The sequence below is a fragment of the Lynx rufus genome, unplaced genomic scaffold (assembly GCF_022079265.1).
Source record: "Lynx rufus isolate CCGP_SWC_20201006 ecotype Redwood Valley unplaced genomic scaffold, mLynRuf1.p SCAF_19, whole genome shotgun sequence".
Classification (NCBI taxonomy): Eukaryota; Metazoa; Chordata; class Mammalia; order Carnivora; family Felidae; genus Lynx; species Lynx rufus.
This window is the reverse complement of record NW_025814833.1, coordinates 23,816,236-23,842,936: the sequence shown is the minus strand read 5'-3', so window position 1 is coordinate 23,842,936 and position 26,701 is coordinate 23,816,236. Positions and strand designations below refer to the sequence as shown.

General features: G+C 51.2%; 1 protein-coding gene and 1 pseudogene across 2 annotated transcripts in view; one reads left to right on the top strand and one right to left on the bottom strand.

Moving 5' to 3' along the window:
* The first annotated feature begins 1,055 nt into the window (after nucleotides 1-1,055).
* ELF4 (E74 like ETS transcription factor 4) overlaps nucleotides 1,056-26,701 on the top strand; it is a 42,038-nt gene continuing 16,392 nt past the window's right edge. Inside the window, exon 1 of one of the 2 annotated variants that reach the window (XM_047081941.1) lies at nucleotides 1,056-1,325. The gene's annotated coding sequence lies outside the window, so the exon portion shown is untranslated. Of the gene's footprint in view, nucleotides 1,326-1,486; nucleotides 1,612-26,701 lie in introns of those variants that run through there. The other variant, XM_047081942.1, reaches the window with a different exon arrangement.
* LOC124513910 (40S ribosomal protein S11-like) lies at nucleotides 16,512-16,956 on the bottom strand (annotated as a pseudogene).

The following is a 26,701-nucleotide window of genomic DNA, read 5'->3' as shown; positions in this document are numbered from 1 at the left end:
GGCTTGGGTGCACCCGTCCTCCAGACCATGTAGAGCCATAAGAAGTGACAATTTCCAGCCATTTCCCTCCTAGAGCCTCTTAGTTGTGGGACCAGATGGGGGGTGGGGGCTTTTATGGTTGCTGAGGCAGGTCAGAGGAGAGGGTAAGGGGGAGATAGAATGGGAGCCTGGGGTACAAGTGGATGCCTCAAACAGGGCAGCTTGGCTTTGGAGAGAAGGGGAGCCTGAACTTTTCCCCAACACCCCAGCACTGCCTGCCTTTGCACCTGCTGTGTCAGCCCTACTCTCCCTACTCAGCCCTTCCCCTGATTCATGTCTGCCTGGTCTCCCCCACCAGGAGCCCTAGGCTCGACTTCCTTAAGAAGTCCCCCAAACTCTCCAGTCACCCCAAGCGCACGATGATGCATTTGGCCCGGGATCCTGCGGTGTTTGGCATATAGCTCTCAAATTGTATCCTCTGGGCATCTCCTTGTCTCACCCACGCGCTCCTCCCGCCCTCCCGCCAGGTCCGCACACAGCAGGCGCTCAATAATCTGGAGTGCAAGCGTATGGGCCAAAGGCGTCAAGCGAGCGGTGTGTGCAGGCCGCGAGGGGCCTGAACATAAACACCCGGGGTCCCCTGAGAATAGATTTCTCTCCCGGGCATTGTGTGGGGGCCTCTCACCGGGAAGGCCCCGACAGGGATAGGAGAGCCCCGCACCCGCCACGCGCTAGCCGACTTAGGGGCACTGGCCAAGGCAGGGGCGGGCAATACGGGCTCTGCAGGGGCCTTACTCTCGCGGTCCCCGGGGGCGAGCGAGCCGCTAGGGGAAGGAGAGGCCGCGCGGGCCCCTGGCACGGCTCCCCCTGCCGTGCTGGCGACCGCGGCGGGCCGGGGGTGGAGGGGCGCTGTTTCCACCAAGACGCCTCGTCCCTCCCTCGCTCCCTCACCCACCCCGCCCGCCCGCGGTCCCTCCCGTCGGTCCCTCCCTCCGGCTCTTCCCTCCCTCCCGCCCTGCCTCCTCCGCGCCCGCCCCAGCCGCCGCCTGCGGGGACGTGTGTGTTTCTAGTGCAATTTCCCCTTTCGCTCGGGTGTCTCAGTGCAGGTCTCCGCCGGCTCGCGCCCCCTCCCCGGGCGCCCCCGCTGCCCCCTCCCTCGGCCTGGCCCTCCCCGGCGGCCACCCAGCTCCCCCCCGCACTCCACCCCGCCCCCCGGAGTCGTTTTATCAGGGGCGCCGGCGTCTCACCTGGTATTTGCATCTCGCCCTCCAACTTGCCATTGGCGGCGCGACGTGTGGGAGAGCCCTGTGCCTCGCCCGCCCGGACCAGCCTGCCCCGGCGCCGAGGTGAGTCACGGGCGCGGGGCCGCGGGGGCAGGCGGGCAGGGAGGAAAGAGGGAGGGAAGGAGGGAGGGGGACGGTGGCCCCGGCGGCCGCGGGGACCGACCGGGCGCCGCGCTCAACTTCCACTTCTCCTTTCGCCGGCGCCGAAGTCCCGGCGCCACCGGCCCGGCTGGCTTCTGAGAGGAGAAGGCGAGCTGGCGGGGGTGGGGACCCTCCTCTGGGCCCCCGGAGCGGGGAGGGGACCATAGCGACCGATCCCAGCCCGGCGACCGAGCCCACTCGGCCTCAGGTACGTCGATGGCGCCAGTTCTTCGAGCCATCGGGAACCTGGAAAAGTTTGCCCGAGGGGGCGGGATCGGGGGCGCTGGGGCCCCTGCGTGTAGAGTTGGGGGCCCGGGGAATGGTGGGAGAGCCCTGGCGTGTTGAGTCCCGCCCTTGCCTCGCCCCACCGCGTGTGTGTTGGGGAACCCGGGCTTCTGAGCCGGGGTTAGAAACGGAATCGAATTCCCCAGTCAGGGCGGGGGGCCAGTTTTCCCGCGACCCGGGCAGCCCGGGTTCCCTGACAAGGCCGATCGACACAGCAGCCCCCCAAAAACTCGAGGCTCGAGGGCGGGAGGTCAGACCGCACAGTGGCTAGGCTGCCAGATTGATCGGCAGCCGGCCCCTGGGGCCTCTGGGGCCAGGCGCTTTAGAGTAACACACACACACACACACACACACACACACACACACACACACACACACCTATGACTTGGATAATTAGATCGCCAAAATAGAGACCTCTTGGCAGAGACCAGAGTTTCCGTGTGAGCAAGCCGCCAGCCCTCCCGCTCCCGCGTTCCCGCTCTCCCGGTTTCTCCCGCCTCTCTGTTCCTTCCTCTTCTGCCGGCAAGGGGATTGAGCACATACACAGCGCGGGGTGCCATACCGGCAAGCGCCTTGCTTTGGGGAACTAATGAGGCGGTAGCCGCTTTATGAATTTCTGGTCCCTCCACCGCACCATAACTCTGCTGCCCTTTCCTCATGACTGCGTGTAGGGACATGGCCTTTCTCACCAGAGTCACCTTCTGACCCCTTGGTACCTCAGCTCAGCCAGGTTCTCCCTGGCTCCCCCCAACCCAACACCCCAGCCATGGGATTTGATGGCAGTTTGAGTCCTGCCCCTCATCCCTGTACCCCAGATAGAGGCCTGTCTGGTCCTGCAGCTTCTTCTGGTTAATGTTTGACAGTTCATTGTAGCTAATCATTTTAATTAGCTCTTAAAGTGGGGAGGAACAGTTAACCTTGGACTTCTTGATTTTGGCCTGGTGGGGCCTCAAATGGGAGGAGTGCTAGGGAGGTGGGGAGGTAGGAGCGGAAGTGAGGTCACCACCCCAGGGCCCGAGCCACCACTGCTTGGCCCCAGCAGCTGGTGGGCACGCCCATCGGGCACTCACCCCCTGCAAGCTGACCCCTAGCCTGAGTGCCAGGTTGGACGGGGTTGAAGGGAACAGATCTAGCTCTCCCCTTTGGGGAGACAGGACACTTTGGCACTAAAAATGTCTAGGGAACACGTATGCCCGGCAAGAATGCAAATCCTTCCACGCAGTTACATGGTTATAGCAGTTAGTTACGTGGTTATAAGGTGCTTTCTCAACCATTGATTCAGTGGACCCAGAGCAGGAACAGCCTAGTGGGGGAGCTGTCTTGAGTTAAGTGAAGGACTTAACTATCTTGGAGGACTTGTGTGGGGAAGAGGCTGCCTTGCATGTGGGTTATTTCTGGGGCTGGGTTCGATTCAAAACCTGGGATGTTTGGGGGGGGGTGGTGTTGAGCAGGCTCCATGTTGCCACCCTCACCCAGCCTCTAGCTGTGAGCCGAAGGAGTGGCTTGTTTGCAACTATGTCTGGCATTCCTCCCACTGCTACACTGTTTGCTCGGTGGTTGCTCAGGAACTGGCGCCCACCCCTGGACAAACTGGGGGCCTGAAATCCACTCTCCCCCTGCCTAGTGCTAAGTGGTGGCTCAGTGGCTTCTGTCTTCTCTAAATTGGGATCTAAACATGAAGGTGCTGTGGTCTGTCATTCATAGGCCTGATTGATAGAATATCCAATATGTCCCAAGCCTGCAAAATTCAGGGCTTTTGTCTCTGAAGAGGCCCAGCCAGGCGCAGGCTGATGGGATTGCTTTCCCAGGGAAATCCCTGCTCCTAAGCTTGGCCTTGGGCCTTGCCACTCCCCACCCCGCAGCCCCCAACTTTCTCATTTTATCTTCCATCCCTAGAGCCAGACTGTCTGGGTCTAAAACCCAGCTTTGGGGGCGCCTGGGTGGCTCTGTTGGTTAAGTGTCTGACTTTAGCTCAGGTCATGATCTCGTGGTTTTCATGAGTTAAAGCCCTTGTGTTGGGCTCTATTCTGCACTGGTGGTGCGGAGCCTGCTTGGGACTCTCTTTCTCTCTGCCCCTTCCACACTTGCGCTCTCTCACTCTCTCTCTCTCTCTCTCTCTCAAAATAAGTAAGTAAATTTTAAATAAATAAATAAATAAATAAATAAATAAATAAATAAAACCATCTTTGTTATTTACTAGCTACGCGATCCCAAGCAATTGTATGCCTCTGTTTCCTCATCTTTCAAATGAGCCCTACTTCATAAGGATGCTCTGAAGATCAAGTACATCAATACACATAAGCTGCTTATTAGAACAGCATATGGCACATAGTGAGCATGAATTAGCATTATGGTGTTTTCTAATACAGTGCCTAAAACTGAGACTCCACTCAGCAAACATTTGCAGAGAGCCAGTCATGGTAGCAGGCATCAATGAAGTGGCAGTGAGGAAAATAATGGAGGTGAAGAAGACACCACCCGCCTTCCAGGATTGTGTATACCTTCTGTTGCAGGCCAGAGTTGGGATGTGGGGTGTGGGGTGTGAGAGGGAGCCAGGGAGAGTGGCTACTCATCTATATAAATACGCATAATCCAAAGCCAGCCTCGAATATCTGAGCTAGTGTGAGGAGCCAGGCGCCCCAGACTTGGAGGCTTCTCCTTGCCAGGGAACCCTGGCTGGGTTCTGGTCTGGATGCATCACCTGAATTGCCTTGGGATGTGGATGAATGATGGGGAAGGGAGACCTGCTTCCTTCATGGGCTGCAGGTGGTGAGCATTCAGTGGCCTGATTTGTTGGGTTCCAGGGAGGATGGCATTGCTTAGGGCCACCCCCAAACACCCCTCTATCCCCCTGCCATGCACCCCCCAGAGATCTCCTGCTGAGCTGGGAAGGGCCTCCGGCAGCCTTCTGTCCTCAAGCTTGGGCCTGACCCCAACCTGGGCTTGGTTATCTCTCCAGGATTTCTAAGCTGCAAAGAGGTTTCTGGCTTCGCTGCCAATTTATTTCCTTTGTGGTTCTCAGACTGAAAACTAGTTCTGCAGGGGAGAAAGGAAACTCATCCGAGGTACCCAGAATCCTATGGGCGCTTTCCTAGAGGTCAGAGGCTTTTCTCATCAACACCAACCCGCCTGCAAATCTCTGGCCGCTGAGCCTCACATGGTCTATAATAGTGGCCACGCCAGTAATGCCCTATAGCTCAGGCCCCGGCGCTGGTTGCCAAGGAACTGCTGGTCGGGGTGCTCCTGAGGGTTCTGACCTCATAGGGGCTGCCGAGTTTCAATTCAACAGCCATTTATTAACACGTACTGTGTGCCCAACCTGTGCTAGGCACTGTGGAGGAGACAGCAGAGGAGGTGGTGGTGTAAAGATGACTAAGACCCTGAAATGATCAGAGGCGAGGACAAGTAGCCTGGACCGCGACTGGTCAGGTGCTAATTGTGCTCCTCAGAGCAGGGGCCAGAGGCGGCCAGAGCTCTGAGGTCGGCAGTTGGAGGAGGGAGGGAAGGCTTTGTGAGGTCCGAGGCTCAAATCCAGCTAGACCTTGAAGCGGGAGGGGTCGGCGTGGGGGAGATTTGGCTGCGCAGAAAAGGGAGAAAAGACGCCTTTCTCTGTCTCCCCTGGCTGCAGGCTGACCTTCGAAGTCTGGATAATTGTTTGGCAAATGCATGTCACATAAAAGACCAGGTCAGGGGGTGTGGGTGGCTCGGAGCAAACCCCTGATCTCCCCTCCAAGGAGAGATAGAAAGTGGCCGACCCAGACTGGGAGCCCAGCGTGTACTGATAAGACACAAAGGGTAGGCAGGCTTCCTCGCCACCCAACCTGAAGGGATTTTGTTTTGAGCTACCCCACCCCCACCAACACACACACACACACACACACACACACACACACACACACACACCCTGGGGAAAAGAGGGGAAGAGAGGTAGAAGGCACCAAATGCACGGGAAGATTGATACACCAGTAGTGTTCACAGCAGGCTTGGCCTGGTTGGGTCCCACCTTTCCCAGGAGTTCTGGGATTTCTCTGGAAGCCTGGAGGTTCAGGTGGAAGACAGAGATTTTCATTTCCTCAGCCAGCTTGGGAACCGAAGAGTCTAGAGAGTCCCACAGGTTTCTGCCCAGACCATGCAGACAAGGGCAAGGACTAGCCATATATTTGTTCTGCTGCTTCTGTGTCTCCCATCGCTGAGTGTAGAGAGGAACTTGGCTCTTGTTGGGTTTAACTGGAGAAAAACACCCAGACACACACATCCCCCCTCCCCCGCATCATTTTTTTCTGTCTCACTGCCCTCTTTCCCTGCCCCCTCCCCAGCACATGGCAACACCACAGGGACACACCAGAGTGCCCTGACTTCTTGGCTGGGAAATCATGTTCTAAGGTGAGTTTCTTGGCAGAGACTCCAGCCTTCTATCAGAGGAGAAGGAGGCTCAGGGAAAGGTGTTTCATGCAGGAGGGTCTGTAAGGGAAAGTACTGGAACGTTTCTTGAACCAACGAGAAGAAAGAGGCTAAGCAGCCTGCCTGGGTTGAGCAAGCTTTGCCTTAGGTTCCCACCTTCTTGATGGACCATTTTATTGTCCCAGTGCTGGTACTTCCTGCTTCTCAGTTCACCTGCCCTTCCAGAAGCTTCCTTTCTTCTTCCAGGCTAACCCAATATACTTCCAGTGAAGCGTGTTGTCTAGAAGGGGGAAGAGCACAGGCTCTCTGTGTCCATATTCCAGACCTGCCACTTACTGACTGTGTGAGTTTGGGCTAGTCACTTAACCGCTCTGGGTCCCGGTGCCCACCTGCCAGGGTTAGAATGTGGATTAAATGAGATAAGGCATGTGAAGCGCTCAGCATGGTGCCTGGCCCATAGTTCCTGCCCAATAGGATAGGTGTTAGCTGCTATTATTCCTGTGGCTGATGTTGTGCTTGTTGTCACTTACCCCTTCACACACCCTTGACTCTGCCAACTCCAGGGATCCATCGCTTCTCTGGCAGTACTGGCAGGGCCTGCCATACCCATTCCTAAAACTGAGATGGAGATTTCCCGTATCTTTCTGCTAACCCTTTGTTAGCTCTGCCATCACACTGGAGAAGGAGGGGATATGGAAGAAGACGTGTGTGTGCAACATACAGTCTTTCCATGTGGCAGGCGGTGGTGCTGTGAAGAGCAAAAAGCAAGTCTTTAGTGCCTTTATTCACATTGCCATCTTTATCTCTTTGCCACTTTCATCTTGAGTATCATTGGCTGTTGGAATAAGAGTTAAGTTAGTTCCTCTGAGAGAAGGCCTCATGTTCCATCCCTGGCAAGTATTTAGCAACCATCGGTTTGTTATTATTACCCTGCTGAGTGTTGAATTCTGGGAGCCAACTGGCCAACCGCTGCTCACTTTCTCCCTCCTTTTACTAGAATTAGATTATGCATCCATTCGGGGCTAATGCCCAGAGGCCTTGGGTTGTAGCTGGGGCACTGCCTTTGCCCAGAAGAATTCCCAGGGTGCTGAGTGCCATCTCCATTCCAGAGGCCTCCCAGAAAGTACCTTGGAGGTTCCATCTGCTATTAAGTGGATCGTGTTTGCCCAGGATAAATTAGACCACCCATGGACCACTCCTGAGCCACTTACTCAGTGCCTTTGTCTCCACCCCTCAGGTTTAGAACTGCTAGGCCTTGGGGGATGGGAGAGTGGGCAATTAGTCTTAACCTCCCCAAATTCCTGATGACCTGATAGCAAGGAGGTACTTAGACATAGATTTAGGAGATAATCAGTCTTTTTTCCCATGTTGCCCCCAGAGGATAAAACAGGCTAGTTCAGCTGTGTTGATTCTGTGAGAATCCATGCCCAGAAAACACCTGTCTGTTACATTAGGTGACCAGTTTCTTGGCGCCACTCTGATCCTAAAAAAAAAAAAAAAAAAAAAAAAAAAAACCCGGGGTGCCTGGGTGGCTCAGTGGGTTAAGCGTCTGACTTCAGCTCAGGTCATGATCTCACGGTCGGGCTCTGTGCTGACAGCTCAGAGCCTGGAGCCTGCTTTGGATTCTGTGTCTTCCTCTCTCTCTCTCTCTCTCTGCCCCTACCCCTGCTCATGCTCTGTCTCTTTCTCTCTCAAAAAATAAATAAATGTTAAAAAAAAAAATAACCCAACCACAGCAGACCCAGCCCCCTGCTCTGAAGGATCTAAACCCAATTCTAGAACTTTAGTAATACACATGCACTTAGCCCCATAGTGGGCTATTTGCATATTGTAATATGGTTGCCATTGTAATGATAATTAGCACTTCTATCGTTACATCATTACCCTTTTTTTTTAGTGATTAAAGAGCAATTCAAGACTGTGTAGGAGTAAGAGACTTTAGTCTCCCAGCAAGTTTGATAATTACAATACAATATTGTTACCTATATTCACTATACTGTGCATTAGAGCTCCAGGGCTTATTTATGACTCATTGTAACAGTTTGCATCTTCTAGAGTTCTATATAAATGGAATCATGTAGCATGTTGTCTCCTTTTGTATGGCTTCTTTCAGTCAGCATGTCCATGTTGTTATATACATAAGTATTTCATTCCTTTTTATTGCTAAATAACGTCACATTGTATGGACATATGATACATCGTTTATCTATTCATTGGTCAACAGACATTTGGTGGCTTCCCTCCCTCCCCACTCCTCGTGTTGGGCTATTACAAACAAAGCTGCTATGAACATCTGTGTACAAATCTTTGTATAGCTATATATATGTCCTTTTCTCTTGGTTGAATACCTAGGACTGGAATGGCTAGATCATGCAATAGTTGTAGGTTCAACTTCTTAAGAAACTGTCTAACTGTTTTCCAAAGTGGTTGCACCATTTTATACGCCCACCAGCAGTGTATGAGTTCTGGTTGCTCCGCACCCTCACCAACACTTGGCGAGTCTTTTTAATTTTAGCCATTCTAATAGATGTGCAGTGGTATCTCATTGTGGTTTTAATTTGTATTTCCCTAATGATGGATGAGGTTGAACATCTTTTTATATACTTATGTGTCACCAATATATCTTCTTTGGTGACGTATCTGTTTGAATCTTTTGCCTGTTTGAAAATTGATTTGTTTTTCGTGTTAGAGTTTTGACAGTTCTTTATACATTCTAGATACAAGACCTTTATCAGATGATGCATGCTTAGTAAAGATTCCCACCCCACCCCACCCCCCAGTCCCTGGCTTGCCTTTTCATTCTCTTCACAGCGTCTTTTGAAGAGCAGAAGTTTTTTCTTTTTAATTTTTATAAAATCTTTTTAATGTTTATTTACTTTTGAAGGAGAGAGATACAGAGTGTGAGCAGAGAGGGGCAGAGAGAGAGAGAGAGAAGGAGGCACAGAATCCAAAGCAGGCTCCAGGCTCCAAGCTGTCAGCACAGAGCCCAACATGGGTCTTGAACTCACAAACTGCAAGATCATGACCTGAGCCGAAGTCGGACGCTTAACCGACTGAGCCACCCACACTCCCCAAGAGCAGAAGGTTTTAATATCGATGAAGTCCTACTAATCAATTTTTATTTTTATGGATCATGCTATTGGTGTTGTATCTAAGAACTCTTCACCTAGCTGTAGGTCACATATTTTGTCTTATGTTTTCTTCTATAAGTTTTATAGTTTTAGGTTTTACATTTTGGTCTTTCGATCCGTTTTGAGTGAATTTTTCTATGTGGCAAGAGGTTTGAATCCAAATTTATTTTTTCTCTTTTTACATATAGATATCCAATCACTCTAGTACCATTTGTTGAAAAAGCTATTGTTAGGCTACTGCAGCTGTCATTATATATGTAGGCTTATTTCTGGACTCTGTATTCTGTTCCACTGATTGATCTATTTATTTATCTTTACACCAATGCCAATTTTTTTATTAATTTAACTTTGTAATCATTTTTGACATCACGTAGTGTTAGCCTTCCAACTTTGTTCTTTTTCAAAGTTGTGTTTGCTTATTTTAATTATTTTGCAATTCCACATGAAGTTTAGAATGAGATTGTCAATATCGTTTTCTTTTAACACTTGAATTTACCCTATTTGCAGTAATTGTTATAACAGATATGTTTGGTTGTGCTTTTGTGATCTTGTTTTATAACCATGGATGACCCTGATGTAACTGTCATTTAGAAGATGCTTAGGGGTGCCTGGGTGGCTCAGTTGGTTAAGTGTACAACTCTTGATTTCGGCTCAGGTCATGATCTCGTGGCTTGTGAGTTCGAGGCCCATGTTGGGCTCTGCACTGACAGTGCAGAGCCTGCTTGGGATTGTCTCTCTCTGCCCCTCCCTCTCTCTCCCTGTCTCCCTCTCAAAATAAGTAAATAAATTTAAAAAAAAGAAGATGCTTGATCTTTTCATTGATATTCTTCAACTAAAGAGTTCCAAAGTTCACAAACTTATGTATTTGCAAAATAGGACTATTTATTATTTGCCCTTCATTTACAAACCATTTTTGGTGACTGGGCCCATGATTATCTGCTCCATACATCATTTTGTAGATGCCAATCATATCCCTTCTCAACCTTTTCTGTCTGGACAACATAAGGCCTCTTCTAAAAAAAAACTTGTCTTCGGGGCATGTGGATGGCTCAGTTGGTTAAGTGTCCAACTTCAGCTTAGGTCATGATCTCACAGTTTGTGAATTCAAGCCCCACATTGGGCTTGCTGTCAGCAAGAGCCTGCTTCAGATCCTCTGTCCCCTTCTCTCTCTGCCCCACACCACCCTCTCTCTCAAAAATAAATAAACATTTTTTAAGAAAAGCTTGTCTTGGGGCGCCTGGGTGGCTCAGTCAGTTGAGCATCCGACTTTGGCTCCAGTCATGATCTCATGGTTTGTGAGTTTGAGCCCCGCGTCGGGCTGTGTGCTGACAGCTCAGAGCCTGGAGCCTGCTTCGGATTCTGCGTCTCCATCTTTCTCTGCCCCTCCCCTGCTCGCACTCTGTTTCTCTTTCTCTCTCAAAAATAAATAAGCATTAAAAAAATTACCAAAAAAACCCCTGTTTAAAAAAAAACCAACAACACAGAAAAGCTTGTCTTCATATAGTTATCCTCACTCCCTGTTCTTCTGAATCATTTTAGGTCTTAGACCTGATCCAGAATCATGAAATCTTTCCAGAGGGTCCAGTGATCAGATCAGCACCCAATATGCCCAGGGTGGAAACACTGTGGTTTTGTACAAAGAGAGAATGCTTTGGTGATGATCTGATTGATCACCAACCGCCTTCTTGATGCCGCTTGGAATAAATGACTCTAGCTAGCGTGTGTTTCCCTAAACAGACTCATGGAGCAAGAGGGGACAAGTAATGTTTGAGACTGGAGACCTTTGTCCCCCAACTCTATTCCTAATGCCACCCATAGATCGTGGCTCTCAGATCAGTCAGGACCCGGGATCTCTATTTTAGAGATTTCACTTGAAGAGACTTCACATGAACTTAATTCACGAATGCCCAGGCCTGTGCTAGAATCAGGAGAAGATGAGCTAGGCCTTGGTTCCATGGATTTGACTGCCTATTGGGGAAACAAGATACACACATGAAATAAAGAGTAGTTCAAGCCTGTGTGGCATTAAGAGCTCCTGTGGTCGAATTTGGGCTAGCATCTAGAAAAGGGGGCTCCATAGGCGTACAGTCTAGTTATCAGGGTATCAACAGCTCCATGTGTTTGGGGAGCTTGGATGGGACCTTGCTGGATGGGCATTATTTGATTAACCAAAACAGAGCAGCAAGGGCATGGCAAGCCTGAGAAACTCCGTGAATGAGCCTGGAATGTTCCCTCAGGGGACCATGAGGAGACCACTGGGCTTGAAGCCCAGGCTTGAGTTGGGAAATCATGGGAAACAAGGCTGAGTAGGTAGGGTGGAGTCAGACTGTGAAGGACCTTTGGAAACCAAGCAGATGAGTTTGGACTGTAAAGCTTTGTGGAGTACAGCTGGTATGGCCACAGCCATTGATCTAAATGTGTGCCCTGGAGTAGGAGTTGGTGCTGGCTCAAAGGCTGAGGGAGGAGCTAGGCAGAGGCAGAGCCGTGACTAGGACTTACTCTTCCTCAGTCCCAGTCAAGTGGGCTTTCTGTTGCACCAGGCCTGGTTGTTAGTCTTTCTAAGGCTTTCGTATCCACTCTATACAGCTTCCTCACATGGACCACAGGTGGGGGGAGTAGATGGTGAAGGCCGGATTGCTCCACGGCTAATGGTGTGAGAGGAGGCAGCGCCATCAAGAAATACCTGCCTGGCTCCCCTGCCCCCACTATTGCCCCAGAGCCACTCTTTAGGTTAGGGTAGGGTAACTCCAGATGGCCTTTTAAAGGGAAATGTGTTAAGGAGAGAGGTGACACATTAACCTAATGTCACCCATTAACACATTGACATGAAATAGTTTGTGATTTTTCAGAGTGGTGGGGAAGTCATTCCTGGGGAGATGGGATGGTGGTTTATGGAGTCTTGACTGCTACCATGGTCAGTCAGAAGAGTGCTGGGCAGCATGAGATCTATAGTGCAGAGCAGGGTAGGAGGCCCAAGTCTGTGAGAGCCACATGACTTGACATGCCTGTGGTTACATAGTCCATTAATGGCAAAATTGCCTTAGCAGAGTCTTTCCAAAGTTTCCCACCCAAGCGCCCCAAACTATTGAATTCTATCCCAGGGGCCTAGAAGGACACAGTCGCATAAATCTCTTTGAAGTATGGCATTTTATCTTAAGTGAGAATGTTGCAATCTACTGCCTAAATCTATTTTTTTACTGTTTATTTATTTACTTTTGAGAGAGAGAGAGAGAGAGAGAGCAAATGAGGGAGAGGCAGAGAGAGAGGTAGAGAGAAAATCCCAAGCAGGCTCTGCACTTAATGCAGAGCCAGACACGGGGTTCGAACTGATGAACTGTGAGATCATGACCTGAGCCGAAACCAGGAGTCAGACGCTTAACCCACTGAGCCACCCAGGTGCCCCTGCCTAAGTATATTTTAATAGATTTATCAGCAAACAACATGAAAGCTCCTGAAAGATGAGCTGGGTTTGGACTGTGGCTTTGATTCTTACTGTGGGGCTTGGTCAGCTTTACCAAGCAGGCTGTGTCCCTGTGAGACCTGCTTATGGACAGGTCAGAACTTGAACTTTCAGGATCTTAGCCCAAAGTTCTAGAAGGCATATCCATCACCTGCAGCTTGTTCATTTGCCTGCTGTCCCCATCCCTGTCCCCCTCCTTGGTTCAAACTTATTTGATGGAAGAATCTAAGCCCTTATGTTCCCAGGGAAAGCTGTTGGACTTAGTGCTTAGTTAGCCCTGGCCTTATCTTAGCCTTTAGTGGGTGAGCAGATCCCAGGGTAGGATGGAGACAGTGTGGGCCTTATGAAACTCTGATGTCAGCATGGATTGGCTAAGGCCATACCTACAGATTCCCCAGCCTTCCTTCCTCCACCGGGTTCAGCCTATGACCCTTCATTCTGTCCCACCTTTAGCTTGGAGTGTTTACAGTTTTCCTCAGTTAGAAAAAAGAAAACATGCGGGTACTCTCAGAGCCTGGTGTTGCCCATGCTCATCTCTTCTTGGTGGAGAACAGAAGAGCCGTCAAGGCCTCCAGGCCAAAGTTGTCCTTCTCAGTGACCCAAGCACCTCATTCCTGTCCCCATAGCCTGCAGATAGAGATGATGACAATATACAAAGAATGCTTGCCCTCCCCCAGCTTGGGCAAGGTGGATAAAGCACTATGAATATTCAGGTTTCACTCTGGCAGGCAGCGAGACTTCATCCACACCCCCTGCCTGCCAGGGGTGTAAGGGGGTTCCAGACTCGTGTGCCTGCAATGGCGAAACCACGGGCAGGTAGGGCCCTGGGCAGACTGTCTGGGCTGGGCAGGGCGGGGCAGCCGACTGGGTGAGGCACAGATTCCCCAGGCTGATAAGACAGCCTGTAAACACCCAGCAAGGGGAGGGGGCAGAGGGCAGGCGACCAGATGGCAGGAGAAGGGGGGAACCGGAGCCCAGGCCTAGCTGCAGGAAGTGGGGTTTGATGTGGAAACATCCTGTCCAGCAGGGGCTAGACCATCAGCAATCACTCCCTCCACCAAGGAGGCAAGCTCAGCACAAGGTGGGGCTGCCTGGGCACCAGGCCAAGAACCTGGTGCCTGATATCTCCAAAGGACATGATCATTGGGTCTCTAGGAGGGCTTATTCTCCCACCTAACACTGCTGGTGGGGGAAAATCAGGACCAAGCTACCCACCTCCCATGCAGAAACTCAGCAGTGGAATTGTCTGAGACAATCTGACTCTCACAGGAACGTCTTGGTCATCACTATCAGTGAAGGGCATCACTTGGAACACCTAATTGTGTCCAAGACCTCCTGCAGCTCTTGGAGAAGAAGCACATATCTGACACGCCATTCTGTTGCATCTTGCAGTACTTTATAATTAGAACCTCGGACGGTAACGGGCGCCTGGGTGGCTCAGTTAAGCATCCGACTTCAGCTCAGGTCATGATCTCACGGTCTGTGAGCTCGAGCCCCGCATTGGGCTCTGTGCTGACAGCTCGGAGCCTGGAGCCTGCTTCAGATTCTGTGTCTCCCTCTTTCTGTCCCTCCCCACTTGCACTCTGTCTCTCTCCCTCTCTCTCTCTCAAAAATAAATAAACATTAAAAAGTTAAATAAAAAAAAAAAGAACCTGAGAGGGTCAGAGCTGGTATATAGCCTTTTGCAAGGGACCATCAAACTCATTCACTTCACTTCACAGATGGGGACAGTGGGGTCCAGAGAGCGACAGGCACTTGGTGATGCTCATGGCAGACCTAAATGAAAGTCCCTGGCCTACAGCATTTTCTACTGCCTACCTTATTGCTTAAGGTCCAGCCACCAGCCCTCCTGCATGAGGCTGGCCCAGCTTTGCACAATCACTGAACCTCAGCATTTATCCTTGCTTAGGGTTGTGAGGACTCTGATAGAAGGCAAGAGCCTCAAAATCAGAAATCAGAAGACCTGGAGTCTGGCCTGAGCTGCTCTGGCAACTTGCACATAGTCTTGAGTGAACTGCTGCCCCTCTCTGGGCCTCATTTTTGTTTGCTTGTTTGTTTTAAATAACAGTTTAATTTGATTTAGTTCAATGCCATACAGTTCACTCAATTATACACTCAAAGTATACAGTTCGGTGGCTTTTGGTATACTCACAGGGTTGTATCCATCACCACAATCCATTATAGAAGATTTTCATCATAAAGAGACTCTATACCCATTAGCAATCACTTCCCATTTGCTGCCAACCTCTGGGCCTCAGTTATGGAGAGATATTTGTTATAGATGTATTTTTTTTCAATTTTTTTAACGTTTATTTATTTTTGAGACAGAGAGAGACAGAGCATGAACAGGGGAGGGTCAGACAGAGGGAGACACAGAATCCAAAACAGGCTCCAGGCTCTGAGCTGTCAGCACAGAGCCCGATGCGGGGCTCGAACCCACTGACCGCGAGATCATGACCTGAGCCGAAGTCGGCCGCCCAACCGACTGAGCCACCCAGGCGCCCCTGTTATAGATGTATTTTGGGGAGAAAAACCCAGCAATATTATTTAGGCATATGGGCTAACCCAGCTTACTGGGAACTTAGAGATGAAGAGACCGTACCAGGTGCACCTGGGTGGCTCAGTTGGTGGAGCATCTGACTCTTGATTTCGGTTCAGGGTATGATCCCAGGGTTATGGGATTGAGCCCTGCATCGGGCTCAGGGCTGACGGCCCAGAGCCTGCTTGGGAGTCTCTGTTTCCCTCTCTTTCTCTGCCCCTCCCCTGCTCATGTGTGTGTGTGTGCGCGCGCACACACACACACACAACACATACTCTCTCTCTCTTTTTCTCTTTCTCTCTGTCTGTCTCTCTGTCTCTCTCTCTCTCTCAAATAAAATTTAAAAAAATGAACAGACCCTACATAGAAAAGAAAAGGGTGGGCCTGGTGTTAAGTCCCTGGCCATGGGCCTGCCGTCTATGAGGTACTCAGGATTGACTTCCCATAAATGTTTGAATAAACATGTGAATGAATCAACACCCTGAGATAAGAACCCAGACTTACATTATGTGTAAGCTGAGAGCAAGTGTATATTTATGGGGCAGGGACCATGACATGATCACTCCAGGTCTGGATCCAGGAACTCTCTGACAACAGTAGGCCCTTTGAGGTACAGGAATAGAGACAGCCTCCTTCATCAACAGAGCTGGAAGCCTCCTATTCCATGTACCCTTCCTCCATATCTGGCCACAGGAGCTCAAGTTGTAACTATTTTGGTGCAGACTTGGCCCAGAAAGTTAGAATTCACTTATTAGATGGAGCTTTGCTTCAGATTGAGACCCTGAGGGGGATGGGTCACAGACCTGGGAAGCTTTTGTTGAAGGGGCATCACAGAGGTTCTGAACATTCAAAGTTGGGTGTTGTGAGCAAACCTTGGGCTAGGGATCTGAGCAAATGATCACCAGCATGGGACAGTGGGAAAGGCGCAGGCTTTGAGATCAAGGGCACACAGGCCTGGGTTTGAGTTCTGCCTCTCTTCTTCTTTTTTATTTATTTTTTATTTTTTTTTAACATTTATTCATTTTTGAGAGAGAGAGAGAGAGACAGAGCATGAGCGGGGGAGGGGCAGAGAGAGAGGGAGACACAGAATCCGAGGCAGGCTCCAGGCTCTGAGCTGTCAGCACAGAGCCCGACGCAGGGCTTGAACTCACGGACTGTGAGATCATGACCTGAGCTGAAGTCAGACGCTTAACCGACTGAGCCACCCAGGCGCCCCTTCTTTTCTTTTCTTTTTTTAATCTGCTTAGGAAAATCACTTTATTTTGTTTAGAGGTATGAGCAGATATCTAGTCTCAGAATTTCTGGAGTTGCTTTTTGCTGGCAGCCTTGCTGACCTTAAGCATTTGAAGCGCTCAGTCTTACTTAAGGGCTGGCAGCCACCCACTGTGACACTGTTACCAATCTGGAGGTGTACAGACATGTTCTTGTGGCATTTCTCGAAGCAGTTGTATTTTCAGATGTAGTGGAAGTAGTCTTGGTGGATGACAGTGGTCTTCTGCGTCTTCATCTTGGTCACCACACCAGATACAATCTGCCCTCAGAGACATTACCAGTGAAGGGTAACTTCTTGTCCGTATAGGTGCCCTTAAAGGCCTTGAGCGTCTTGAAACCCAGACCAATGTGTTTGTCATATTGTGGGAGCTTCTTTTTTCCAGAGTCTCCAAGCAGTACCCTCTTCCTATTTTGAAAGATGGTCAGCTGCTTTTGATAGGCACTCTCTGTCTGAATGTCCGCCATCATCCCTGCTGCCTGAAAAAAGGTCTGCCTCCATTTTTGATGGGAAGTGTGACCTTGGTCATGTCACCTAGTCCTTTCTGAGCCTCACTTTTGCTGTTTTTAAAACTGAACTATTAAGGGACACTGGGGTGGCTCAGTGGGTTAAGCGTCTGACTTCGGCTCAGGTCATGGTCCTGCGGTTGGTGAGTTCAGCCCTGTGCTGGGCTCAGAACTGACAATGTGGAGTCTGCTTGGAATTCTCTCTCCCCTGCCCCCACCCCTCTCTCAGCTCCTCCCCCACTTGCACACATGCTCACGCTTTCTCTCTCAAAATAAATTTAAAAAAATAAAATAAACTATTAAAATACTATTATTACCAAAAGAGAGTTCACTGAAAACAATGTTAAGAGAGTGTAGTAGTTGGAAATCAACCTAGGTTCAAACCCCAGCTCTGCCACTGACTAGCTACATTGTAAGGATGTTGTTAAGAATGAAAGGAGATAGGCTATGTAAAGTGCCTGGCACAACACCAACCCTACAGCTCGTACCCAATAAATGTAAATCCCTGCCACCTTCCCTACGCTCCACCCTGTCACCCTGTAAGTTTTACTGTTTGGCCCCTTTCCCCAGATGCAGACGGAACAACTTCAAGTGATATCAGAGGGCAAAAAAGAAAATCTTACCCACGTTTAAACAAGTACCACACCCCTCTGCTCCTCCTGCAACGGGCCCATGGTGAGACCACAGTGGCCACACCCGCCATCCCAGCCAGCGATAGTTCAGATCTGTGCCAGCCTCGCAAGCATTTGCCCTGAGTTGGCATTGCTCTCAAGTGCTTCCACCCCCTCCTTCCAGTCTAGATGTGCTTTCCAAACACGTGCCACCAGCTTTGAGTTGGGCTTGTAACCAAGCCCTGGCCCTGGGTTTGCACTGCAGACGTAGGGAGGGGCTGGCAGAAGCCCAGGTGCTCATCCAGATGTTGTCTCCAAGGCTTCCTTGGCGTCCCCCATACCAGCTGTGCAGCAGTGCTCGCTCCAAATTCTGGGGGTGGAGAAGCAAGTTTGTGTGGGGCCCTATCACTGGGGCACTGGGACCTATTTGCCCTGGGGTGTGTGGAGGGAGAGGGAAAAGAGAGACTTTGTTCTCTTGACAGGCGGCCTGGCTGGGCAGGGATCTTGGCCAAAGTCGCAAGAGCTGAGAAAAAAATCTCAGAACTGAGAGAGGTGTCAAGACCATCTTCCCATCCATTTTTTGTCAGCTTACCCAGTACCATCACGTGTAGGAGTCCCCTTAACTTCTCTCACCTCGGACTTCATGGAACAATATTAACATGGGGGGACCAAAGTGATTGTATCTATCCACTATGAGCCCCCCATCCCAGGCGTCAAGGCTTCTAGAACCATCATCACGTACTTCTAACCTGTCCCCAGGAGCACTGGCAACTGGGCAGAGGTCCAGGGCCTCAGGCTTCCACTGCTTCTCTGACCCACTGCTTTGGAAGGGCCTGGCAGAGCTGGTCACATGCCTGCAGGATACCTCACAGGCACATCACCCCAGTTCTGGAAGCCCCACCTTGCAAGGGCAACTGGGAGGTATTTACAAGTGGAAGTCACCACAGCAAATCAGTAGCAGGTATGGGGCGCCTGGGTGGCTCAGTTGGTTTAGCATCCAACTCTTAATTCAGCTCAGGTCGTGATCTCACAGATCATGAGATCAAGCCCTGCATCAGGCTCTGTGCTGACAATGCGGAGCCTGCTTGGAATTCTCTCTCTCCCTCTCTCGGCCTCTCTCTCTCTCTCAAAATAAATAAACTTAAAAAAAAAGAAAAAAACCAAGTCAGTAGCAGGTATGGAATGTGATAGCTTCCTGTTCTATCACCCAGAAAATGCTGCTACCCTTGGCCCACATGTTACTGTACTTTGCTCTCCATTGTTGTCTCTGTCCACTGGTGCTAGGGACAAAATTATGCAAAGTTGTGAAGTGGCATTGATTTCCCTGTCACCTGCCCCTCCCAATTAACCCCTGTTGTCGGCCTGTTTTCCCCAGGCTCTTGCTTCAGCCCATCGCTCCATCCCAAGCCACCTGGGGCTGAGGATCAGCTCCAGGTGGACATTGACCTGAGCATACAGTCGGGTCTTTTATCCAATCCTCCAAGGCCTGGCTCATTCTGCACCCGCCCCCTCAAGGTGATAGCTAGGTAAAGTGATAAACTCACTTCTACTCATCCACTAACCGGAGAGGGTGTGCAGAGACAGCTCCTACTCCCTCGCAGTCCCCATGCCCCCAGCTCTAGCAGGCTGGCAGTGGAGCTGCTGGGGTGTCCCCTTGTGTAGACAGCTGTCTCCTCAGCCTTCCTGTGAGGGATCCTCCCCCCTCACCCGCAGGGCCCCTCCCCTCTCTGCACTTTCTGACCTGTGTGGGGCAGGGGCGGGGCCAGGAGGGCCCCGCAGGCCCTGAAGGGGAAACTGCTCAAACCCCTGGGACAGGAAGTGGCAGAGAGGGGCTGTTTCCTCTGGCAGAGTAGGGGTGCGGTGAGAGCTGGCCCTATCCCCTGCTTCACTGCCTGTCTGCTGTGGGCCCTGAGAGGCTGGGGAGAGCTGAGAGCCCTTCTTTCCCTGCCTCTCCCCCCACAAAAAATGGATACTCCTGCCCACCGGATTGGAAGGGTGGGGGGCTCTCAGAGGAAGCCATTTCTATTTTGATGGGAGAGGAATTCAGAGAGAAGGGCAGTCAGGTCAGCTAGAAGGGAAGGGTGGGGCGGGGCAGGTGAATATGGGGTGAGGGGGGCCCACAGTGGCAGCGGAAAACCACAGCTGGGCAGGGGAACCTTCTGTAAGCTCTTATTCTGAGAGAAAATGATCAAGACTGCCTGCACAAAACTGCATGAGTTGGAAATGCAACAGATTGCTGACTCTAAATCATAGGGCAAGAAAGGGCTTTGACTTTCCAGTCCAACCCCCTCATTGTGCAGCTGAGGAAACAGGCCCACAAAGCAGAAGTGACTTGCCCAAGGTCACACCATGGGCAGAGACAGGGCCAGGATTTTCTTTCTGATGACAACCTGCCGAGTTTGTATTTGGTGTTCCACACCTCCCTCCTGATGCCTTCTGAGTGCTCTGTGACATTCTTCTCAGAAATGAACTTAACCTCTTCACACTGAAGGGGAGTGAAGCCTTTAGTCCAGGAGCCAGTAAACTTTTCCTGCAAAGGATAGATAGTAAATATTTTAGGCTTTGTGGACTATATGAACTCTTGTCACAACTCAACTTACAATGCAAAAGCAGCCACAGACAACACGTAAACGAGTGAGCATAGCTGCATTCCAATAAAACTTTATTTGTGGACACTGAAATTTGACCTTTGTGTAATTCTCACATGGCATGAAATATTATTCTTCTGTTTATTTTTGTCCAAATCATTAAAACATGTAAAAGCCATTCTTAGCTCATGGGCCATACCAAACAGATGATAGGCTGGACTTGGCACATGGGCCATAGTTTGCCAACCCATACTTTGGTCTAAGAAGTCAAGCTCAGGTGTTGGGAGGAGGAAGAGGAGGAGGAGGAGGAGGAGGAGGAGAGAATGTACTTGGTGGGGAGGAAGCAGGTGAGGCTATGAAAAGGAGGTGACATTTGCTTCAGATCTTGAATACTGTGTGGGAATTAGGGCTGCAGAAATTGGGGAAGGGCCTATCAAACCCAGGGCACAGTGTGAGCAAAGGCCTGAAGGTGGGGAAGTTGCTGCAAAAGTTAAATGTGTTCTGCACACGTGTGGCCTCATTGTTATTTGCCAGCCCTGGGGCTCTGGCCGCTGTCTGGTCTCACCAGAGGAAAGGGTTGGCTTTACTGAGGATGCTGAGAGACAATGAGAAGGAGAGGAAGAAAGGTCACCTGGGAGTCATAATGACTGGCTGTGTGACCTTGAGCAAGTCATTTCTCTTCCCTCGGGAACTTGTTGTCTCTAGTTGGATGACACGAGGGATAGATGCCATGATCTTTCAGGCCCCTTTTTACTTTGATATCGTGGGACTCTGAGTCATGAAGAGGTTTTGAGTAGTGTAGGTGAGGGGGAAGGAGGAACCCCAGGGTTTCACGGTGACATCAGAACTGAAGCTGCCCTCCCTATTTGCCTGCACCCCAACAAGCTGTCTTTCTACCTCAGCCTTGCACCTTCCCCTCTGTGCAGGCAACACCGGACTTCCCTTTGCTTTTGCTGGCCTGGGAAGTGGCCTGTGGGGGAATGGGGCACTTGAAAGGGACCCCCTCCCCCCGCCAAGCAGGCAGCGAACCCAGCCCAGCCCCTTCTGCCTGGGGTAGTCCCAGATCTGAGCAAGGAGCCTCCACTTTAGTTTCTAGGGCACGCGCTGGCAGGGGCTTTGAGAAAGAACACTGTCCCTTCAATAAAAGTTATCTGACTTAATATCCTGTTGGTGCCGAGCCACAGATTGCCCCAGCTTCTAGAAAACCCACTAATAAATTTAATTAGTCTCTGGTCAGTGTTTCTGTTACCCCACCTATGGAAATAAGCAGGCCTTCCTAGGCAGAGGTGGGGTGTGTGCCGTTTGAAGCCGCCTTTCATTCATCGCAGGCCACTTTCTGCCATGGGACTGTGTCTGGCTTGCCAGCCTCACCAGGCCAGGCCTACTCCTTTGGCCACTGAAGGCCTGTAGCGGTCCCTCCTGCTGATGCTGTGTGTGTGTGTGTGTGTGTGTGTGTGTGTGTGTGTGTGCGCGCGCGCGCGCGCACGCGCGCAAAATGTCCACGTCCTCTTTTTTTCCATCTGGGTTTTTTTTCAAGATGATCCCAACTTCAAACTGCCCAAGTTGAGTTCATTCTCCTGCCATCTTTCCTGTCCCAATCACTTCATATCTTTTAACATTCTTTACCGCAGGCTCCACATCTTGGGGTCCCCACAACTACTGTCTTACCCCACAATCTGTCATTTTATTCCCTTGGAGTGGCCTTGGGCTTCGCCTCCTGTGTTCCAGCTGCCCCACCAGATCTCCTTCCATCCACTCCACTCCTACACTCATACCAAAGGGACCTACCTAAAGAACGGCTTGCTTTATGCCCTGCCTTGCTCAAGAATCTCCAGGAACTCCTAGTCGCTGTGTATATCAAGTTCAAATCCCAATCCCACCACCTGGTGGATCTTGGGCCTATGCCCTTATCCAACTGATATCCCTGATCCCTCAGCCAACCCCCCTCCCGCACAGTCAAGCTGCTTTCCTCCCTTTCCCATGAGTTTCATGGCTGTGGTTATGTCCTCCCTCGCCTTCATCTCATCCCACCACCTCCATGTCCTGTCTTCCTGTCCATCCAGGCAAAGATATGCCAAATGTTTGATGAGTGACTGTAGCCAAAAAGACACCAATCACACCAGGAAATTGAAAAACACGTTTGGGACATAACAAAGTTTTCACCCACATGAACTCACTGGCCTTGCGTGACAACTCTTTGAGCTAGGGACAGTGTCCCCATTTCACAGAGGAGGAAGATCACCTGACTAAACCCCAAGGCAAAGCTGGATCTTCTCCCTTATGATCTGCAGGGACTTCTGGGGTCCCCTCCTAGGCTGTGGCTGGCAGCCCACCGAACTGGGGTTCATTCAGTAGTTGCTCTGGACTCGACTTTGCCTTCTTTCCTGTTGTGTGTTCTCCTTGTCATTGGCCTGTCCCTCATTTCCCAGAAGAGCTTAGTGACTCTCTTGGTGAGGCCCCTGGAGTGGTAGAGATGAGGGTGTGGTGGCCGCAGGCACCTCCAGGGGGTGCTCTTTTGGCTTTCTCAGGCAAGGCCCCTGGGAGTCAGCGCTGCTGGGGAAATAGGTTCCGTCAGTAACCCTTCCCCCTGACCCTGCTCCCCTACTGGGGCTTCTGTAGAGCCTTTCTTGCCACATAACCACAACCGAAAGTGTTGGGGTGGGGTGAAGGCAGCTAGGACAGGGGCCTGGGAGCACTGCTTCAACCAGAGCAACCTGCCCCTGCCTGCAGGGACCCCCAACCCCAGTGAGGGGCCTGCCCCTTCAAAGCCAACAACTGGAAGTCTCCAGTTGTCTATGTTCTCGAGCCAATGGGGGACTTCTGGGGCCTTAATGGGGCCCCAAGCCCCATTTGCTCTCTGGGGGTCACCTGAAACTCATCATCTGGATGAGTGTTTTTTAATTTCCAAAGTGCTTTCCCACCACCATCTTCATTCACCCGAGACTCCCTAGTGAGCATCTGCTAAACCTGGATTACCCTTAGCCCTCACCCTCAATAAGGATGACAGAAGCCACAGCCCAGAAAGATGGCTGCCTTTTCCGGGGTCTCAGGTCGGGTTGGGATACAGCCAGATGAGGGCTTCCCTCCTCCTCCTCGAAACCTGGGTGGCACACACCATGGGTGAGCTTATGGGTCTTCTGGAGAAAGAGGGGACCTACCATCTCCTGCAGCCCTAATCGCCCCTCCACTGGGACAGCTCAGGGCCTGGGAAGGTAGAATCAAAAGTAGAGCAGATAAAGGATAAGGGCAGTTGGAGATGAGCTCTGGGCCTCCCTCACCATCGGAGTTGTGGCAAGCCCTATGCTGGAAGCAAGCAGTGACCGTGGGCCAAGGAAGGAAACTGGGTTTCTTGTAAATAAGCAAAGAGAAACCCCAACCAACAGACCTTGCAAAACCTTTATGTTTTTCCTCCTCTTCCTGATTTCATCTCATAAGGGGGTGGTGAAAAGAAAGGAATAGAGGAGAAGGAGCTGACAAAATAGTTGTGGCTGGGGCCCCTTCACTGCGCATTTGCTCAAGGAGGAGGGTTTGGCTTGAAGATCAGGGTCAAGGTTGTAGGGGGTATCCCACAGACCAGTTACTTCGGCTCTGTCCAAGGCTACAGACTGGACCCCTGGCTCTGGCCCTCTGTCTCTTAAGTACACACCATTGGTCACATGGCGCAGCATGCAAATTTGCTTCTGGATGACTATTAGCCAGAGGAGGGGCTGTTTTTAAGTAGAGGGTACAGCTGTTCCTGGGGTAGTTTCCATTTTGTTTGTGGTTGTGGGGGAGGGGCGCTGAGGGAGTGGGAAATGGCATGAAGGAAATTGTCACTTCCTTTCCAGAGAATTCCAGAAAGGTTTCATGGAGGGCTGGGTATTTCAGGAGTGAGGGCTGGCTCCGAGAGGATGAGGAACTGGAGAAGGAGAACTCTGCTTTGTGGCCTGGCTGACCATCTGGCCCCCATGTTTCCTGGCCTGCGTGAAAATGCCACGGGTGTTACTAGCGATTTTGTGAGAGCCAGTGGCTGAACCGGTGTAGATTTAAACTCACTCCACAGAGACTGTGGATGTGGCTTTTACATAGGGGCTGCTTCCTGTATGCAGAGGAGGCCCAGATGGGTGGGTGCTGGACACTGCTTGACTGCGCTCCAGTGACAGCCCCAGAAAGGGTCTGTACTTCTGAAGGGGGCCCAGCTGTGATGACGCAGGAGCAGCCCAAACCACTTCTATTTTGCTATTTTGGTTTTGAAATGAAGTCAGAACCACAGTGAGCCAGAGGTGTGCATTTGCAGGCTGGGGATGTAGGCGCCCTCGCTTGCTTGCTCCCTCCTGTGGCACAGGCTCACTCGCTTCCTCACACACGGTGTCCGGAGCCATATGCTCTCCAGACGCTTTGCTTTCAGTGCAAGTAGGACAAGGTCCTGGGAGCCAGGGATCCTGCAGTGGTCTCCAGGGGAGTGAAGGGAGTGGAGCTCTTGCCACCCTGGGAGCAGACTCTGACTGGAGCCAGCTGTGATCTGTATGATGACAGGGCGGGTGGAAAACTTCCCAGGCCCATCTCTTTCTCAAGCCGGGTGTCTGTGCTGCATACCCACCTAGCGCCCCACTCACCGTAAAGGCAGTGTCCAGGGCTCTAGGCCCTGGAAGAGCTGAAAGGACACCAGGGAGGAGAGCCCCCTGGTGTGGGCCTCTCAGGCCTCCCTGGCCTCCAGCAGGGCGGGCCTTCTGTGGTGGTGGGTTTTTTTTTTTTTTTTTTTTTTTTTTTGGTTTCTGGTTCCTGGGAGAGGGAGGTTATTTTGAGGGACTGGGGGGGGGTCACTCCTCTGCTGGGGAGAGTGAGTGAGCATGCAAATGAGCTTCTCCCCACCTCTCACTTTCAAATCCTCAAACATCTGACAGGGGAGGGGCAAAGGGCAAAACTTTATGGTGGAGAAGGTTCCATGGTGGGGCTGGGAAGGGAGTTTTCTTTGCCTTGACCAAAAAAGTAGGACAGCTACTTCCTCCCTCCACCCCGCCCACACTCCTTCACCTTACTAGCTTTAGGCTGGAGCTTGGGCAGAACAAGACACCAGGATCAGCCTTGGGTGCTGGGTCCTGCAGCCTTGAAATTCTCACAGTCCTGGGTCAGCAGAACCTGCACCAACCCAGTCCTGAATTTAGATCCTTAGACGTGTGGACACTTAAAGAGTGCACTTACATTAGCCTCTTCTTTCAAACCTCTCTTTGCACAGATGGCTAAGGATCCCATCCAGTACAGTGCAGTGCTGTCTTCCCCCTCCCACCACCTCCTTAGCAGAGTGGACCTTGGTGGACTCACCCCAAGAACCCATGAGCCACATACATATTCTGCTGCTAGCTCTCTTCCTGGGAAGCGGCAGGAGGGAGCAGCGGAGGTGGCCATAGCTCGGTCTGTCATTGTCATTCTGCGAAGGCGGGACTGGAGGAGGGGGGACCCACCACTGAGTTTGTGGCTCTGCCGGTCCACAGAGCGTCTCATGCACACATCCCCATACTTGGGACATGTGCGCGCACCCTGCACACAAGTAAGTCCATGGTGTGCATGCACACCCACAGTGAGAACTCCCATTGTAAATTACAGTGCACAAACACCCAGATGTAACACAGACCAGAGCACACATCTCTCTCTTACCCCAAAAACAATGGACACACGGATATACTTCTTGCCCAGAAAACACACCTCACTGGTACTGACTAGTATCATTCATTCTTTCGTTGGTTCGTTAATTCATTCATGTGTTTGTTCTGCAAACATAAATTGAGTGTCTGCCACATGCCAAGCACAGTGCAGCTTGGTAACGTTTCACTGATGACCAACACAGTTGCCCCTGCCCTCAAGGAAGCCACTGCCTAATGGGGGAGGTGAGAAAGGTACAGGGAAGGTCTGCAGGCAGCGAGCAGCAGTGAACTCGCAAACAAGAAGTGCTGATCTGTCAAGAGAGGCCAAAGCAATGAGCAAACCTGAAGGGAAGGGCTGCCGCGGAATGACCTTGTTGCGGGGAGAGGGAGCAGACACCAGAGTTTCGTGTTTAGACAAAGTGGGATTAGGTGAAAGTGATCCCTTTCATTTGATTAGTATGAGAATGCTTCCTGGGGGCAGACAGCCGGCCTGAGGGAGGGCGGGGAGCTGCGGAATGCGAACCTTGGGGCGCTTTGGCTACAGGAGACAGACCTTCCAAGCATAAATGGCCCTGGGAGGCTTCTCGGGCGGGCCACTGGAGACAGGGTCACAGGCAGGGCCCGGTGGGGGTAGGGTGAGGGCGGGAGGGGTGGAACTGTGTTTTCCCCAGGGCCTCCTCTTCGTCCTTGCAGGGCTGTCTCCTTAGCCAAAGGGAAACTCAGACCTGCCAGGTTGAGTTGAGTGACTTCTCGAAGTTTTTTGTTAAGGGTGGGTGGAAAGGTGCGGGGGTGGGGTGGGGGGTGGGGTGAGGGCTGGGGTGGAGAGTGGGCGGAGCCAACCCTGTGGGCTAACGGAAAGGAAGTGGGAGAGGCCTGGGTGTCTTCT